Below are 19,360 nucleotides of genomic sequence, written 5' to 3'. Positions count from 1 at the left end.
CAAGTATCAACAACCTTTTCTTCGGAGATGGAGGAAGAAGATAACAAAATCATATCCTTGACAATTCTGTGATATTGAATTTCACTCATGTCATTTGGATATATTATGTTCTTCCTTGCATGACTAACCATTGTAGGTGAAAAGTGAACCAAAACGAAATGGATAGCTCCCAACTCAAGATCATCTTCATCAACTTTGAGCATCCATAACAAGTTTACCTACATGCCACATCATCAACATCTTTTGAAGGTATGTACTCATATCCTTGATAAAAATCTACACCAATTAATGGGATAAAGCAACTCAGGTGATATGGAGACATCAAAATGCTTAATCGAAAAATGGTAACCCCATTTCGCGCTTAACGATGAGTATGACCTATGATCAAGCATCCTTGCTTAACTTCTCGAGTCAAATACTCTAATATAGGTGACGTCGTCACCGCCCCACATCTAGATGGAGATCATTGTATGGTTCACATTTGACCCTTCAAATTCTTTTGGAACCATTCAACTCTCATCTACATTTATATATATATATATATATATATATATATATATATATATTTAAAATCAAAAATAATAATTCTTTGCTACCTCATGTTTTTCTTTTACTTTTGTTTCTTTCTCAATTGGAATCTTGAAAGAATTCTTTCGATCAGTCTATTTTCTGTTAAGGAGTTGATATTCATTGCAACTCGGTCTCACCGACTTGGGAAACTTGGTCCAACCGATTTCTCCCAGAGGCCTGAATCTCATTCACGGGTCTACTGAATCACTTTTCCTCGGTGACTCCGATATTATAACAGCCTTACTTGCCTTGATATTTTCTTCTAAACTTTTTCCCTAGGGGGAGAATGATTATCAATGATCCCATGTTTCATTGCATCCTAACATTGTATTGAAAATCTTCTCAGACAAAATCCATTTCCAGCTTTATTTTTCTAGGAGGAGAAAACTTCTCCTGGGGGAGAAAATCTTAGTGATCCCATATAATATAAGAGGGATAATCATCTAGGATCCCTTACATAGGGGGAGATAGTTCAAGGAACTCCTATTAATATCAAAGGGGGACAACATTCAATGAACACTACAAACTATCTAAGGGGGAGAAAAGACAAATTGAAGGAACGCTTATAAAAGAGAGGAGTATCAATGATCCCTTTCTGTCAGTGAGCCCTTAACCTCTGACCTTTTTGCAAATTAATTCCAAAGGGGGATAAATATTATCAAAGCTTCCACTCAATGAACATATTTATAGGGGAGAAATATCACATAGAATCTTACACAAAAGGGGGGGAAATAATATCAATCGGGGAGATGTATGCTCCTAAAGGAAGGTCTACCTCAAGGGAAATCCACCTCAAGGGAGATATATCAAACCTTACATCTTAAGGGGGGAGAGATAAAATTGGTTTATTGGTTTGAACTTATCTTACCCAACCTACTCCCAATATCTACATGCTTTGATTGAGGGGGAGAGGAAATTATCACATATTCATCCTTAGGGGAGCAAATTTCTCTTGGAGACATATCCTTCCATCAAATCTTATCTTCAATATGTCTTCAATATATTGGTACTTTTGAAGTTCTTTGCATCTTTACAACATAGTACTCTTGTGTTATCTTCTACTTCTTGATCTTATGTTGGTTTTCCCTTGAATAGGAAAGGGTGATTCAACAAAGTAGATAAGTATTTCCCTCAGTTTGTTGAGAACCAAAGCATCAATCCAGTAGGAGGAACAAGCAAGGTCCCAATCTTAGCACCTACACAAACAATCAAACACTTGCACCCAACACTAAAAAGGGGTTATCAATCCCTTCACAATTATTTGCAAGGATGAGATCTAATAGAGATAGATAAAAGATTGCTAGAACTAAAATTAAAACAAAAGTAAATACATGGCAGCAATATATTTTTGGTTTATAGAACTAAAAGTATAATATGGAAAATAGACCCGGGGGCCATAGGTTTCACTAGAGGCTTCTCTCGTGAAGGAAAATAATACGGTGATTGAACAAATCACTGTCGAGCAATTGATAGAAAAGCGAATAATTATGAAGATATCGAAGGCAATGATTATGCATATAAGCATCACGTCTGTGTCAAGTAGACCAAAACGGTTCTGCATCTACTACTATTACTCCACACATCGACCGACTCCTGCCTGCATCTAGAGTATTAAGTTCATGAAGAACAGAGTAACGCATTAGGTAATATGACATGATGTAGAGGGGTAAACTCAAGCAATATGATGAAAACCTCATCTTTTTATCCTTGATGGCAACAATGCAATACGTGCCTCGCTACCCCTACTTTGTCACTGGGTGAGGACACCGCAAGATTGAACCCAAAACTAAGCACTTCTCCCATTGCAATAATTACCAATCTAATTGGCCAAACAAAACCAATAACTCGAAGAGACTTGCTAAGATATGAAATCATGCATATAACAATTCAGAGAAGGTTCAAATAATATTCATAGATAATCTGAACATAAACCCACAATTCATCGGATCTCGACAAACACACCGCAAAAGAGTATTACATCGGATAGATCTCCATGAAGATCATGAAGAGCATGGTATTGAAGAACAAAGAGAGAAAAGAAACTATCTAGCTACTAGCTATGTACCCATAGGTCTGTGGTGAACTACTCACGCATCATCGGAGGGGCAATGGAGTTGATGTAGATGCCCTCCGTGATCGATTCCCTCTCCGACGAGTTACCGGAAAAGGCTCCCAGATTGGATCTCACGGGAACATAGGCTCCCAACGGCAGAAAAGTATTTTTTTGGTCTTGTCCTGGTATTGGGGGAATATTTGGGAATTTATAGGCCAAGGATTAGGGTTAGGAGAGCTGCAGGGGGGCCACAAGCCAGGGGCGCGCCCTGCAGTCTTGTTGTCCCCCGACAGGTCTCCTGCCCCCTTCTCCAAGTCTAGCAGGTGTCTTCTGGTCCAAGAAAAATAATTCCGGAGATTTTATTCCGTTTGAACTTTGTTTAATATTCCTTATCTGCAATACTAAAAAACATGGGAAAAAACAAAACGGGCACTAAGCTCTAGATTAATAGGTTAGTCCCAAAAGTAATATAAAATAGCATATGAATGCATATAAAACATCCAAAACAGATAATATAATAGCATGTAACAATCAAAAATTATAGATACGTTGTAGACGTATCAAGCATCCCCAAGCTTAATTCATGGTCGTCCTCGAGTAGGTAAATGATAAAAACAGAACTTTTGATGTGGAATGCTACCTAACATATTTATCCATGTAATATTCTTTATTGTGGCATGAATATTCATATTCATAAGATTCAAAACAAAAGTCTAATATTGACATAAAAACAATAATACTTCAAGCATACTAACAAAGCAACTGTGTCCTTTCGAAATAACATGGTCTTAGAAAGTTATCCCTACAAAATCATATGGTCTCGCTATGCTCCATCTTCCCCACACAAAGTATCTACAACCCCGATGAAATTCAAGCAATTGTTTCACATTTTTTATGTTCTCAAACCTTTTCAACTCTCACGCAATACATGAGTGTGAGCCATGGATATATCACTATACGTGAAATAGAATATGGTGGAGGTTGCAAAAAGAAAGAGGAGAAGATAGTCTCACATCAACTAGGCACATCAATAGATATCAATATGAGTGAGTAGGAATTGCCATGCAACTAATACACTAGAGCTATAAGTGTATGAAAGCTCAAAAAGAAAACTAAGTGGTTGTGCAAAAGATGAAATTCCACTAGTTATATGAAAGTGACAAAATAGAGACTCTATATGAAGAACATGGTGCTAGTTTGAAGCACAAGTGTGGAAAAGGATAGTAGCATTGTCCCTTCTCTCTTTCTATCATTTTTTTGTGTGGGCATCTTTGGCCTCTTTTATTTTTTATGGGCTTCGTGGCCTCTTTTATTTTTTTGTGAAGTCCGGAGACTCGTCCCAACTTGTGAGGGAATCATAGTTTCCATCATCCTTTTCACACACTAGACAATGCTCTAATAATGCGAATCATCACATTTTTATTTACTTACAACTCAAAGATTACAACTCTATATCTAGAACAGAATATGACTCTATAAGCAATATGGAAGTGATGGTGCGTGTCATAAAAAACGGGACGGTGGTGTTGCATGGAAATATATCTCGGAATGGCTATGAAAATGCCATAATAGGTGGATATGGTGGGAGTTTTGAGGAAAGATATGATGGCTATTTTGAGGAAGGTGGGTTTAATGTACCGGCGAAAGTTGCATGGTACTAGAGAGGCTAGCAAAGGTGGAAGGGTGAGAGTGCGTATAATATATGAACTCAACATTAGTCATAAAAAACTCACATACTTATTGCAAAAGCCTATTAGTAATCGAAGCAAAGTATTAGACGCATGCTCCTAGGGGAAGGGTTGGTGTTTAACCATCGCGCGATCTCGACCTCCACACAAAGGTTGACAATCATTAAACAAATCATGCTCCGGCTTCATCACATAACGGTTCACCATACCTGCATGCTACGTGAATCACAAGCTTTAACACAAGTATTTCTTCCAATTCACAGTTACTTACTAGCATGACTCTCATATTACCATCTTATATCTCAAAACTATATGCAAGGAATCAAACTTCTCATCATATTTAATGCACTTAATATGAAAGTTTTTATTATATCCCTCTTGGATGCCCATTATATTAGGACTAAATTCATAACCTAAACCAATTAGCAAGCTGTTTAAAGACTCTCAAAATAATATAAGTCAGGTACGAGAGTTTAATAATTTCTATAAAATAAAAGACCGTCGTGCTCTGAAAGATATAAGTGAAGCACTAGAGCAACATTGCCTAGCTGAAAAGATATAAGTGAAGCACATAGAGTATTCTAATAAATTCACGATTCAGCGTGTCTCTCTCAAAATATGTGTGCAACAAGGATGATTGTGGCAAACTAAAAAGTAAAGACTCATATCATAAAACACTCTCCAAGCAAAACACATATCATGTGGTGAATAAAAATATAGCCTCAAGTAAATTTACTGATGGATTGAAGACAAAACAGGGGATGCCTTCTGGGGCATCCCCAATCTTAGGCTCTTTGGATCCTTGAATATGGATTGGGGTGCCTTGGTCATCCCCAATCTTAGGTTCTTGCCACTGCGTATTCCATAGTCCATCAAATCTTTACCCAAAACTTGAAAACTTCACAACACAAAACTCAACGAAAAACTCATGGGATCCATTAGTATAAGAAAAATAAATTACCACTTTAGGTAATGTTGTGAACTCATTATTTATTTATATTGGTGTAATATTTACTGTATTCCAACTTCGCCACGACCGGACCTGCACCGCGCCTCACCCTCGGGAATCTCGTTGGCCACCGCCGGCCCCCTTCCACCGACGCCGCCTCGCCGGCCTCTGGCGCCCCCAGCGGCCGCCTCTTCCTCCTCCCTGCCGCGCGTCCCCATCCTCCCCCTCGACGGCTTCCCCGTGCCTCTGCCTCCTTCTGAGCCTCCCCGGGATCCTCCCCTTATCACCCCTCCCTCCGGTGGGCTTACCCCAGCGTGCCCCTCCGGCCACCATCTCGTTACCCCCCGGCGCCCGTGGCCGCACGTGCTGGTGCTTGTGCCTTGCCGGTGTCGTGCCCACTGCCGCGCAGCGCCAGCCCCCTCCCTGGCGTGCTCCTCTGTTCGCACCCTCCACGACTTGTCGTGCCACCGCCCTCCCTCGTTGGCCTGCCGGTTGTGGCCTCGGTGGCACAGACCGTGGCCCGGCCGCTGCTACGCAATGGCCTTGGCCATCCCCCGGGCCGGCCACCACCACCACCGGCCAACACGACCACCAACGGCATCGGTGGCCATGGCCCCGATCTGGTTGGCCCTAGTCGGCCGGTCTGTTCAGGGGGGATTACGCCCCTGTTTTTGTTCTAAGTTGTTTGGGGTAAAAATCCCCGTGAGAATGACACGGGGGGCCCAGGAACCCCCCTCTAAAAACGTTTAAATAATAAAAATAAAGTATAATAAAATAAATATTAAACATAATATATATGTATATAATTAATTAGTTAATATATGAACTAAATAATTAATTAAGTAATATGTTATAATTAACTTACTTAAACTACTTAGATTAATTAGTTGTATGTTAATTTTAACATATGGATGACACGCGGGTACATCCCCAATTAACTCTAACTAATTTTATCTAATTAAAACATGTTGATCAATTAACCTAATGTGATATAGACATGTTGGTCCCGCACACCAAATTAAATATGTATATTAATTATTAAACATGGATTAAAAAGGTGAATATGACACATGGGACCCACTAATTATATTGACTAGTCAAGAGAGCTAATGTCATGTTGACATCATAGTGATGTCATAATATCTTTTCTAAATTAAATTGAATCTATTTATTTCCAGTATATTAATAAAACTTTAAAAATTAATATAGAATAAATCGTAAGTCACATGAAAATATTTTATACATGAAAGTTGATTAGAAAAACGAGACGAACGAGGCTACGCTATCCGTTCGTGTGTCACGCGACCCTAGCATAGCGAATGTGGAACTTTTCCATCCGTTTCGCGTGACCGGTAGTAGCCAGAGACCCGGGAAATATCATCTGATAATTTCCCGATCCGTCTATAACGACTAGTACTACGTTAGCTCATGCCTAGCCATGCATATTGCCATGTCACGCATCGTGTTGCACATGTTGTTGTTATTTATTATTTCTTCCCCCCTCTTCTTACCGATGGACCCCGAGACTGACGCTGCTACCGGGTACGACTACCCTCCTGACGACCAGCCCTTTGCCGCAAAGCAACAAGGCAAGCAACCCCCTTGATCATTCCTATATCGCCTATTATTTCTCCCTCATGTTTGCATTAGAATTTTACTTCTGTTGTAGATAGCTCCTATATCTGATGCATGGCCTGTTTTTGATAAACTGGAACATTATTCTACTGCACCCTAAACTGTTTAGTATAGGTGGAGCAGTCATCCCCTTCGACCCCTTAGACCAGTTGCCCTCGCTTTTTTGTCAAGTCTCGATCAACTGATCGACGAGCCAAGACCCGACACAACACTCACACCCCCCTTAGTTGTGCGACGATGCAGAGCTACTATGGAGTACCGAGGGTGACACCTCATTACATACTCCTGATGTTAGCGTTGTGGTGTAGTTAACGAGTGGTGGTTCATGAAGGGTGATTTCTCCTTCACCACTTCCAATAACGGCTCTGTCGTACAACCTATCAAGCTGGCCCAGCGAGGGTGATTCCTCCCTGGCGACCTCAATGGTTACATCGTTCGGAATCCATCGAGGGTGATACCTCAGATCCCTATGATGTTATAGCCACACAGTTACTTGACCTTGTTTATGGGAACTTTGATGGATGATGTGTTGCGAGTGGATCCCCATGTGGATGTGTCGATGAGTTAATTAAAATGCTAAGGATTTGGGTATTTGATCTGGGTTGGTCGAAGACCTTTTCGCACTAACCGGTTACGTGGGAGAAGTTATGGGTACTCGACGTCGTGGTATCAGTCGAAGCTCTTCAGACGTTAGCAATGGAGCGGAGCGCGCCCGAGTGCTCTGGATTATCCGTTCTTGTATAAGAGGTGCTGAAAGGATCGATATGGTAGACTAGAGGGAGGGTGAATAGACAACGACCACTTTTTAATTAATCTTAGAAAGTTAAGGTAAACAACATATGGGTTCACAAATATTACGAAAATGAGGTGAACCTTAATGGAGCTAACAACGAGAGCTATTAAGACAAGTAAGATATAATCAACAACATAAGCATACACAAAGTAAAGGTTAGAGATAACCACAAGTGGAACCGATGGAGACGAGGATGTGTTACCGAAGTTCCTTCCCTTTGACAGGAAGTACGTCTCCGTTGGAGCGGTGTGGAGGCACAATGCTCCCCAATAAGCCACTAAGGCCACCGTATTCTCCTCATGCCCTCGCACGATGCAAGGTACCGTGATTCCACTATAGGTGCCCTTGAAGGAGGCGACCGAACCTTTACAAACAAGGTTGGGGCAAACTCCACACAAATCTTGGAGGCTCCCAACTAGACCACGAAGCTTCACCACAATGGAATATGGCTTCGAGGTGACCTCAGCCGTCTAGGATGCTCAAACACCAAGAGTAACAAGATCCGCAAGGGATTGGTGGGGGAATCAACTTTTCTCTTGGTGGAAGTGTGGATCTAGGCCTTCTCAACCAATCCCTAAAGAATCAACAAGTTTGATTGGCTAGGGAGAGAGATCAGGCACTTTTGAGCTTAGGGAGCAACAATGGAGCTTGAGAGGGTAAGAGATAAGGTTCCACAGCTAGAAGAACCCTTTATATAGTGGGGGGGGAATCCAACCGTTTTCCCACTCTCTGCCCGAGCTCCAGCGGTACTACCGCTGGCTGCAGCGGTACTACCGCTGGCACTCCAGCGGTACTACCACTGACCAGGGGCGGTACTACCGCTGGTTGCAGCGGTACTACCGCTGGCCCCAGCGGTACTACCGCTGGGCCCTTGGTAGTGCAAAGGCACTACCACCGCCAAGAAAGTCTTCGCAAAAAGGTCCGTCCATGAACAACCGCTAGGCAGGCGGTACTAAGCTCCTGGAGCGGTACTACCGCTGACCAGGGGTGGTACTACCGCCAGCCAGCGGTACTACCGCTCGCTGCAGCGGTACTACCGCTAGCATTCCAGCGGTACTACTGCTAGGGGCCAGCGGTACTACCGCTGGGGACCATTTTGCAAGGAGGAAAGAAACACAGTGGCGGGGGCCGCTCCAAAGATGAAGGTAAGGGAAAATATGTGAAGTGTGCGCGTGCAAAGATAGATTCCACCCAAACCTTTCCACTACGGTTCCCCTCTTAATAGTACGGCTTTCCTATGACTCAAATAAAGAGAATCGTAGAGAGCGTCGTGCTTCCGTTCCATGAATGAGGAGACGAGTCGTCTTGTGCCGTTGACGTGTGTTATCTGAAACCTTAACACACACGGTTAGTCCTTTATGGTACTGTCATCAATCACCAAAATTACTTAGGCATAAACTATGCCCCAACAATCTCCCCCTTTTTGGTGGATTGATGACAATACTGGATTTGCACAGTAAGAAATATGAGAACAAAAAAGATAGAGATATATGACAGTACGGGGCATATGACTCAGAACATATGGTGGAAATAAATCTCACATAAGTTCATGTCTCACAAATGATAGCAAACTAGAAGCAAACCAAGTTCGAAGCAAACCACGAATGAAAGCAAAGCAAAGCACAAAGCAAAGCAAAGTTCGACTCTGAAAGCAAATCCAGCTCCTAGACTCTCTCCCCCTTTGGCACAAGACACCAAAAAGGGGCACACCTAACGCCACAGGTGGTTACTCCTCATCCTCAGCATCGCCAGACTCGTCGGTACCCTCTGGATCGTCCTGCTCCTCCTCTTCCGCCTCATCGCCAGACCACTGGTACCCTTGAGCCTGCATCCAAGTAGCCTCTGGGGAGATGTCGTCCTCTGATCCGCTGGAGATGTCAACATTAAGAGTCCTTAGGACACGCTTGTGCCTATGGCGGCTCTCCTTCTGAGCCACGTGCGTCTGGTAATGACCCTTAGCCTGCATACAGAATAGAGTCTTCATCTTATCCTGCAGTTTGATGGCCCAAGATGGCATGGCAGAAGAGCGGGACTGAGAGGCGGTTCCTCTGTCAGCAGCAGTCTCTGTGTCAGTATCCATGTGCTGAGAGGAAGTTGATGGGTTGCTCCATTTATCCTTGACGCGAAGCTTGACAGGGTCATGCACAATGTAGTCAGACTGAACGTAGAGCTCCTCATGCGAATAAGTATCTTGCCACTTCTGACGAATATAAGCGAACAGATAGGGGCCGTAGATGGGAACCTTACGCATCATGATGCAGTTCCAGAGCTCCGTGAACATCACATCAGAAATATCAAGAGGGGCAGACTCCTTAGTCATAGACTCCTCACAAAGCAGTAGCATCTCAGCCAAAGAGCCATGATCCTCGTCGAAGTTACCAATGCGAGGGAAGAGGGTGTTGCGGAAGATCCGATGCATGATGTCCAGATGCTTGGGGAGCACACCCTTCCTCACATAGAGTTGCTGCAATCTGTCCTTTGCGGGGGGCTATCAGTGGGAGTTGCAGCATGAGGACACGACCCTAGTGGAGTGTCAGCTCCCTGGAACTCAACCTTGAGGAATGCCATGAATTCACGCCAGGTACCGGTCATCTTCTGAGTCCCAGTCATCCACACCATAGAGCGCTCTTCATCAGGAGAGAAGCGGACCGTGACATAGAACTGCGCAACAACAGTGGGGTCAAAATCTGTCTTGAAAGTGATGATGTCCTTGATGCCCAGTTTGTCAATCAGAGAGAGGGCATCACCAAAATAGTCCAGGTTCCGCTGAAGATGAGCTAGGTCAATCCACTGAACGGGGACAAAGTTCTTCTTGAAATGCATGACAATATCACGGTAGATCCTGCAGTGATCCTTTGCCCAAACATGGTCAACATTCTTGATCACAGCCTTCTCTTGGAGATAATGGTTCTGAGTGCGAAACCACAGAAAGTCCTTGGGGGGCATTGTGCGGACATTGATCCCCTTGTCCTTTTGCGCGGTCTTCTTGAAGGACTGCTTTTTGGGTTGCAGACCTGAAGTGGCGGAACCCTCTAGAGCCTCTGGGTTGCGATAATGCTTTGACTGCGTGTCCCATGGGGGGTTCGAACGGTGAGGACCACCTGTGACACAAAACACAAAGCGAAAAGAAGCGACAAAAAGAGTCAAGGCAATGAACTAGAAAAGGCAGAAAAGTAAACACTCATTGCCAAGCACATGAAAAGAATGCACAGTGAATCCTCCTGGCGGTAGTACCACTACCCCTGGCGGTAGTACCGCTGGGGTCCTCGCGGTAGTACGGTTGGGGGTCCTAGCGGTAGTACCGCTACCCCTGGCGGTAGTACCGCTGGGGTTTGATTTTCAGATCTGACAGATAAAATAGACCTCATGGATAGGGCTACACGAATTTTTGCGAGGGGCATGGGCTGTGTATGAACACTAAGAACTCCACCACAGCCCTACACACATGAGAATCAAAAGTACCACCGAAATAAGTGCATGCCTAGGCAAGAGAGAGCAGGTTTTAGATCTAATCCAAATAGTTCAAGTACTTGATCTAAAACATGTAAATCCTAGGGCATGGAAAAAATAAACAGCAAAGATTCATAGGACCTACACTCCCCTCAAATATCTCCTTCATGCCATCCAAGAACAGGACACAAGATCAAAGACATGAATCCAAACCACCAATGCTCCTAACCCTAGAACAAGAACATCAACCAATAGAAGAAGGGGAGGAGCTTTACCGGGATTCATGGCCCTTGGAGGAGGAAGGAGAAGTGGAGCAACCCCTCCAATCCAACGGAGAGAAGGAGCTCCACGAATAGAGATCAAAACAGGGGGATTTCGGGCTAGGGGAGGGAGGAGCCGCGAGGAAGAAGAAAGAGCCTGGGAAAAACGGGCTCCCCCTCCTTTATATAACCCAAGGGGTACGGGCCAGCGGTAGTACCGCTGTGGACCTGGCGGTAGTATCGCTGGATGCAGCGGTAGTACCGCTGGGGTCCTGGCGGTAGTATCGCTCCCCCTTGAGACAGCCCTAAAAAATTCCTAGCAGGTCGTGTTAGATGGGAATCCTGGCGGTAGTACCGCTACCCCTAGCGGTAGTACCGCTGGGGTCCTGGCAGTAGTACCGCTACCCCTGGCGGTAGTACCGCTGCAAATGACACAACGCGGCCTAGGATAAGAGAAGAACTTGGGAAAATGACAAGTAAGTAAAAAAACATAGCACCTAGAAATATGTACTGACTTGTCATTGTATATCCTTTCTTCTATACGAAAGAAAGGTGAGAGGGGCGGTGGCCGAGGCCACCTATGTTTGAGACAATGGTATGACACCGCGAAGAATTATCCTTGGGTTCATGACCAATGCTCGTCTTTGAAGCACAAGTGCCATTTGACAATGGCTAAAGTGAAAGACTAGATTGATTTATGCATAATGGGGGGAGGGAAAGTTCATTGAGAAAACAACACTCCCCCTATGTCCATGCCTACATCTAGGCCAAGATGGAATGCAAAGTGAGGTGCAACATGCCTAGTTTCAATCCAGATTACTTGAATCAATGATATTTAGCTCATGCCTTAACTCCCGGAATCTTGCTTCATCTAGAGGCTTAGTGAAAATATCTGCAAGTTGCTCTTCAGTGTGGATGAAGTGAACCTCAATATCACCTAGCTTGATATGTTCACGAATGAAGTGATGGCGAATATCAATATGTTTGGTTTTGCTATATTGCACTGGGTTGAGGGAAATCTTGATAGCACTTTGATTGTCACATAGAAGAGGCACTTTGTCACAACTGACACCATAATCCTTTAAAGTTTGCCTCATCCATAGCAATTGTGCACAACAACTTGCAGATGCCACATACTCAACTTCGGTGGATGATAAGGAGACGCAATTCTGCTTCTTTGACGACCAACTTACCAATGAGCGACCAAGGACTTGGCATCCTCCAGACGTTGACTTCCTCTCCACACAATCTCCTGCCCAATCTGAGTCAGAATAGCCAACTAGATTGAAGTTTGCTCCTTTGGGATACCAAAGGCCAAAGTTTGGGGTATGAGCCAAATATCGAAAGATTCGCTTAACAGCCATGTAATGGCTTTCTTTTGGTGCGGATTGGAACCGTGCACATATCCCTACACTCAACATAATATCCGGTCTAGATGCACAAAGTTAAAGGAGGGATCCAATCATGGAGCGATATACCTTTTGATCCACTGCTTTACCATTGGGATCACTGTCAAGCTTGCATCTTGTTGGCATGGGGAACTTGACCGGTTTGACATCTTCGAGCTCGAACCGTTTGAGCATGTCTTGAGTGTACTTGGCTTGTTTGATGAATGTCCCTTCTAGACCTTGTTTAATATCGAACCCAAGGAAGAACTTCAACTCTCCCATCATGGACATCTCAAACTTCTCAGTCATTAGTGCAGCAGATTCTTCATTGAAGGAAATGTTAGGAGAGCCAAAGATAATATCGTCAACATATAGTTGGCATATGAACAAATCCCCTTTAACCCTCTTAGTAAAAAGAGTGGGATCTATCTTCCCAATTTCAAACCCACGATCTTGTAACAACTCAGTAAGATACTCATACCACGCGCGTGGGGCTTGTTTAAGGCCATAGAGTGCCTTATTAAGTTTGTACACATGATTTGGGAGCTTGGGATGTTCGAATCCCGGGGGTTGTTTGACATAGACCAACTCATTTAAAGGACCATTAAGAAAGGCACTTTTCACATCCATTTGTTGTAATTTGAAGTTATGATGAGAAGCAAATGCAAGCAACATGCGAATAGATTCTAGACGAGCAACAGGGGCAAAGGTTTCACCGTAGTCGATACCCTCGACTTGGGAGTAGCCTTGAGCCACCAATCTTGCCTTGTTTCGAAGCACAATCACATTGGCATCTTGCTTGTTCTTGAATATCCATTTGGTCCCGATGACATTATGTTCCTCCGTTGGCCTAGGCACTAAATCCCATACTTGGTTGCGCTCGAAGTTGTTAAGTTCTTCGTGCATGGCCATAAGCCAATCCTCATCATCGAGCGCTTCATGTACCTGTTGAGGTTCACAATACGAAACAAACGCGTGATGCTCACGATAATTCCAAATCTGTTGACGGGTGGATACTCCCCTTTTTAAACTGCCAAGTACATTCTTCATAAGATGTGACTTGACTCTCAGCTTGTTCGCAATCTTGGCTGCTCGACGCTCCAAGAGTTCTTCATTAGATAATGGGGGAGCATCGACTTGATTACTTTGCTTGCCCTTGCGTCTTGAGCCGGCTGTTGGTGCTCCAGAAGGGAATTGTGAGACAGTCTCCTGATCATCTTGTCCTTCGACTTGAGCAGGTTCACTAGTTTGTTCTTGTATTTGTGGTTGCTCTTGATCTTGATCTTGTGCTTCTACTTGGTCTAGATCTCGGGGTTGCACTTGATCTTGATCATGAGCAGGTTCGGAGTCTTGGGGTAGTGCTTGAATATCCTGAGACACATCATCATTGTTGGGCAATTTATCTTGACCTTGAGCTTGTTTACTTTATTGAGAGTCTTCTCTTTGTTCATCGGAAGCGTGTGGGGCTTGTGTAGGTGATGGCTCCACTTGAGTAGAGCATTGTCCTTCTCCTTCGGCCACAAGGGGTTCCTCAGTGGGGAGTATTTGACCAATCCCCATTCTTCTTATGGCTTGGGGAGGAATTTCATCACCTACATCACAAAGACCACTTTGCTCCACTTGGGAGCCATTATTTTCATCAAACTCTACGTTACACGTCTCCTCAATTAGTCCGGTGGACTTGTTGAGGACATGGTAAGAATGAGAGTTTGTAGCATAACCAACAAAGATACCCTCATGTGCTCTAGAATCAAATTTAGCTAACTGTGCACCTTTCTTGAGAATGAAACACTTACAACCGAATACCCGGAAGTACTTGAGATTGGGTTTGTTTCCAGTTAGAATCTCATACGGAGTCTTGTTCAAGCCTTTGCGGATGTAGAGCCGATTGAATGCATGACATGCTGTGTTGATGGCCTCTGCCCAGAAGTTATATGGAGATTTGAATTCTGCCATCATTGTCCTTGCATCGTCTATCAAGGTCCGGTTCTTCCTTTCTGCCATGCCGTTTTGTTGACGGGTATATGGTGCAGAATATTGGTGTTTTATTCCCTCATCACCTAGAAACTCATCTAAGGTGTAGTTCTTGAACTCGGTGCCGTTGTCACTTCTAATCATCAAGATCTTTGCTTCATGTTGACGTTGCGCTTCATTAGCAAAGTTGGTGACCGTTTGTTGAGTTTCACTCTTCTTTTTAAAGAAATATACCCAGGTATATCTTGAGTAGTCGTCAACAATCACCAAGCAATACTTTCTGCCTCCAAGACTATCAAATGATGGAGGACCAAACAGATCCATATGGAGAAGTTCCAATGGCCTCTTAGTGTAGATAAGAGTCGTTGGACGATGAGCAGTTTCATGAATCTTTCCTTCAATGCAGGCACTGCAAACACGATCTTTAGCAAAACTCACATTTGTTAGTCCACGAATATGTTCCCCTGTCAGAAGACTTTGCAAAGATCTCATATTGACATGAGCTAAACGGCGATGCCAAAGCCAGCCCACGTCAACTTTAGCCATTAAACATGTCGCAGTCTTAGTGGGTCGCTTTGAGAAGTTCACCACATAAAGACCATTTTCGACATATCCAACATAGGCTACTTTAAGAGTCTTGCTCCTCAGGAGGACCACAGTATCAAGCCTAAAGAATGTGGAAAACCCCATAATTGCGAGTTGACGAACCGAAAGTAAATTGAATTGTAGGCAAGTGACTCAACAAGCATGACCTTCTCAATAGATAAATCTTGAGAGATGACCACCTTACCAAATCCTAATACCTTTGAAGAGGATGCATCGGCGAATTGGACATGGGTGGGCATAGATGGAGAAGGATGCACATCCACCACTAAGTCCTTGCTTCCGGTCATATGATTTGTTGCTCCACTATCGAGCAACCATGACACCCCACCGGAAGCAAACTCCTGCAATAGATCAAGGCTTGGTTTTAGGTACCCATTTTTAATGGGTCCTTTCATGTTAGAGACAAGGGTCTTAGGAACCCAGATAGCCCATTCAATATCCTCATCGTAGGAACCAACAAATCTGGCATAAACATGCCCATCACTAGCACAACATAAGACATAAGAAGAATTGAATTTGCTGGCTGTGTTAGTAGGAATGGTTTTGCCCTTCTTGAGGTTTCCATAGTCCACCTTGTTCCTGTTCACCTTCTGAGTCCCCTCACCCTCTTTGACAAAGATGTCCATGAGGGTGGGAGATCGTTTGTTCCTGTTCCTCCTTTTACCTTTTGACTTGGAGGTAAGTCCAAGTCCCTCCTTTCCTACAACACCCTTTTGAGTGTTCAAGAGGTCGTTCAGACTCTTCTCACCTTGTATGCATGCCACAAGGCCCTTCTCAAGTTTCTCCTTTAACTTGGCATTTTCCTCCACAAGATGTACATGCTCACAACACGGGTTAGTTGCACAAGCATTATCAATTAACACAAAGGGAGGGCAAGTAGAGATCTCCTTGGTAAGCTTTGCTTGGAGTTGATCATGAGACTCTTTTAGAGAGAAATGAGCACCTTTCAAGACCTTGTGGGCCTTGTCAAGTGTGTCAAACTCCTCTTTGAGTCTGTCTTGGCCAACCCCAAGAGCATACTTTTCAGACTTAAGCATACGAGTAAGAACAACATCATGATCTAGTTTCTTTTGCATTTTAGCGCAGTCATCGTTATATGACTCCTCAAGAGCCAAACGAAGAGTGCGCTCCTTTTCTAGAGCATTAGATAGTTCGGCAATTTCATCGACATAGTCACGACTGTGTCCCTGAAGCTCGAAGATGGTCTCCTCATGAGACTCAATGAGGTCAGTGGCCTCACCCAGTTGTTCCAAGAGAGCAACAAAGTGCTTCTTGGGTTCTCCCTTAATAGTGCACAGAAACTTGTCAAGATCATGCTCATTAAGTTCCCCAACATCACTATCTTCAACACAATTTAACAATGAAGGAGCAGAAGCAATGTTGGTCTTAATGATGGGAGTTACCTGATTGATACCTTTTGCCATGAGGCACTTGGTGATGTGGTTCTCGTTGGGGGCGTTGAAGAGAGACACCTTCTGGGGAGAGGTAGTGGCAATAGCAACAATTGCCGTTGCCACTGTATCATCATCATCATCATCAGAAGGATACTCTTCAAGGGCCACCATCCCTTTTGGGTGAAGTTTCTTCACAAAATTGTTCTTGATTGGAAATGATTTGGTTCTGTCTTTGCGAATGAGCTTGCCTCCGTTGTCTTCCCTTTTCTCATAGGGACATTCGGCCACGAAGTGACTCACGTTACCACAGTTATAACATGTCCTTACTCGTTGTTTGGGTTTGAATCCACTCGAGTTGTTCTTGGCGAAGGTGGGTCTTGAGTTCCTCTTGTTGCCCCAGAATTGCCTTGATGCAAGAGCCATGTGCTCATGATAGGCATACTTTGTGTCTTCAGGGCAGCCCTCCTCTTCCTCATCTTCTTCTTCTTCTTCAAGCATTGGTTTTGCTTTCAACGCAAGGTTGGGTGAAGTTGTCTTTGATCGAACACGAGCAAGTGCATTGTCGGTTGTTTCGTTCATGATTGACATTGCAATGAATTCATCCAACACCTCACTAGAAGACAAGGAGTGGAATTCTGGCCGCTGACGAATGACAGATGACATGGCTTTGTTGAAAGGCATGATGGCTTTAAGGAACTTGCGCTTGACCCATGTATCATCCACATCCTTGCTCCCATGATCCTTGAGGGCCACAGCAATAGCAGTCACCCTCCGATAGAGATCACGAGGGTCCTCGTCTTCCTTCATCACAAACTCATCGGCCTTATCAAGTATCACTTCATAGTTGGATCGTTGAATGCTTGAGCTTCCCTTGTACAACACCATAATATGCTCCCAACAATCCTTGGCCAAAGTGAAGGGACGCAAGTGAGGAAGATCTTTAGGTGGCACTGCAGACTGGAGAATAAACAAAGCAAAGTGATTGTATTGATTGTTTGCATCTTCTCTTGGAGTGAGGTTGCTTGGATCATGGGGGTAATATCCTTGCTCGATGATTCTCCACAAGTTTGTTGAGCTGTGATTCAAATGAGACTTAATAGAAAATACCCAGTTAGCAAAGTCACCTTTCACAAGCTTAGGAGGAGGACCAACAAGATTAAGACGAGGTGCGGGAACGGATCCTCCATAGACCATGGGGGTGGAACTGAGGCATATGTTCCAGTCCCATCCTTTTCGTGAGATGAGGAAGGTCGCATACCTTTAGCCGCTTCCTTAGAGGAGTTGACCTCCGAATTAGTGACGGTGGGTTTAACCACTATAGCCGGTTCGGGTGAACTTTTAAATCCCTCAATTAACTCTTTAAGCATGGTCTTGACTTCGTTCGTCAAGGACGTCTTGAGGGCGGCCATAGCCATATTCAAGTCGTCCCTTGTGACCGAAGTCAAGTCCATGGCCTCGGGTTGCCCATGGTTAATTCCCTCTTTGCCTTCCATACTCTTCGGGTGGTTAAACCCTTAATAAAGAGACGTGGCTCTGATACCAATTGAAAGGATCGATATGGTCGACTAGAGGGGGGTGAATAGACAACGACCACTTTTTAATTAATCTTAGAAAGTTAAGGTAAACAACATATGAGTTCACAAATATTATGACAATGAGGTGAACCCTAATGGAGCTAACAACGAGAGCTATTAAGACAAGTAAGATATAGTCAACAACATAAGCATACACAAAGTAAAGGTTAGAGATAACCACAAGTGGAACCGATGGAGACGAGGATGTGTTACCGAAGTTTCTTCCCTTTGATAGGAAGTATGTCTCCGTTGGAGCGGTGTGGAGGCACAATGCTCCCCAATAAGCCACTAAGGCCACCGTATTCTCCTCACGCCCTCGCACGATGCAAGGTACCGTGATTCCACTATAGGTACCCTTGAAGGCGGCGACCGAACCTTTACAAACAAGGTTGGGGCAAACTCCACACAAAGCTTGGAGGCTCCCAACTAGACCACGAAGCTTCACCACAATGGAATATGGCTTCGAGGTGACCTCAACCGTCTCGGATGCTCAAACACCCAAGAGTAACAAGATCCGCAAGGGATTGGTGGGGGAATCAACTTTTCTCTTGGTGGAAATGTGGATCTAGGCCTTCTCAACCAATCCCTAAAGAATCAACAAGTTTGATTGGCTAGGGAGAGAGATCGGGCACTTTTGAGCTTAGGGAGCAACAATGGAGCTTGAGAGGGTAAGATATAAGGTTCCACAGCTAGAAGAGCCCTTTATATAGTGGGGGGGGGAATCCAACCGTTCTCCCACTCTCTGCCCGAGCTCCAGCGGTACTACCGCTGGCTGCAGCGGTACTACCGCTCGCACTCCAGCGGTACTACCGCTGACCAGGGGCAGTACTACCGCCGACTAGCGGTACTACCGCTGGCCCCAGCGGTACTACTGCTGGGCCCCTGGTAGTGCAAAGGCAATACCACCGCCAAGAAAGTCTTCACAAAAAGGTCCGTCCACGAACAACCGCTAGGCAGGCGGTACTAAGCTCCTGGAGCGGTACTACCGCTGACCAGGGGCGGTACTACCGCTCGCTGCAGCGGTAC

Source organism: Hordeum vulgare, chromosome 4H (assembly GCF_904849725.1).
Source record: "Hordeum vulgare subsp. vulgare chromosome 4H, MorexV3_pseudomolecules_assembly, whole genome shotgun sequence".
In the NCBI taxonomy this organism is placed as follows: domain Eukaryota; kingdom Viridiplantae; phylum Streptophyta; class Magnoliopsida; order Poales; family Poaceae; genus Hordeum; species Hordeum vulgare.
This window is presented reverse-complemented; position numbering follows the sequence as displayed.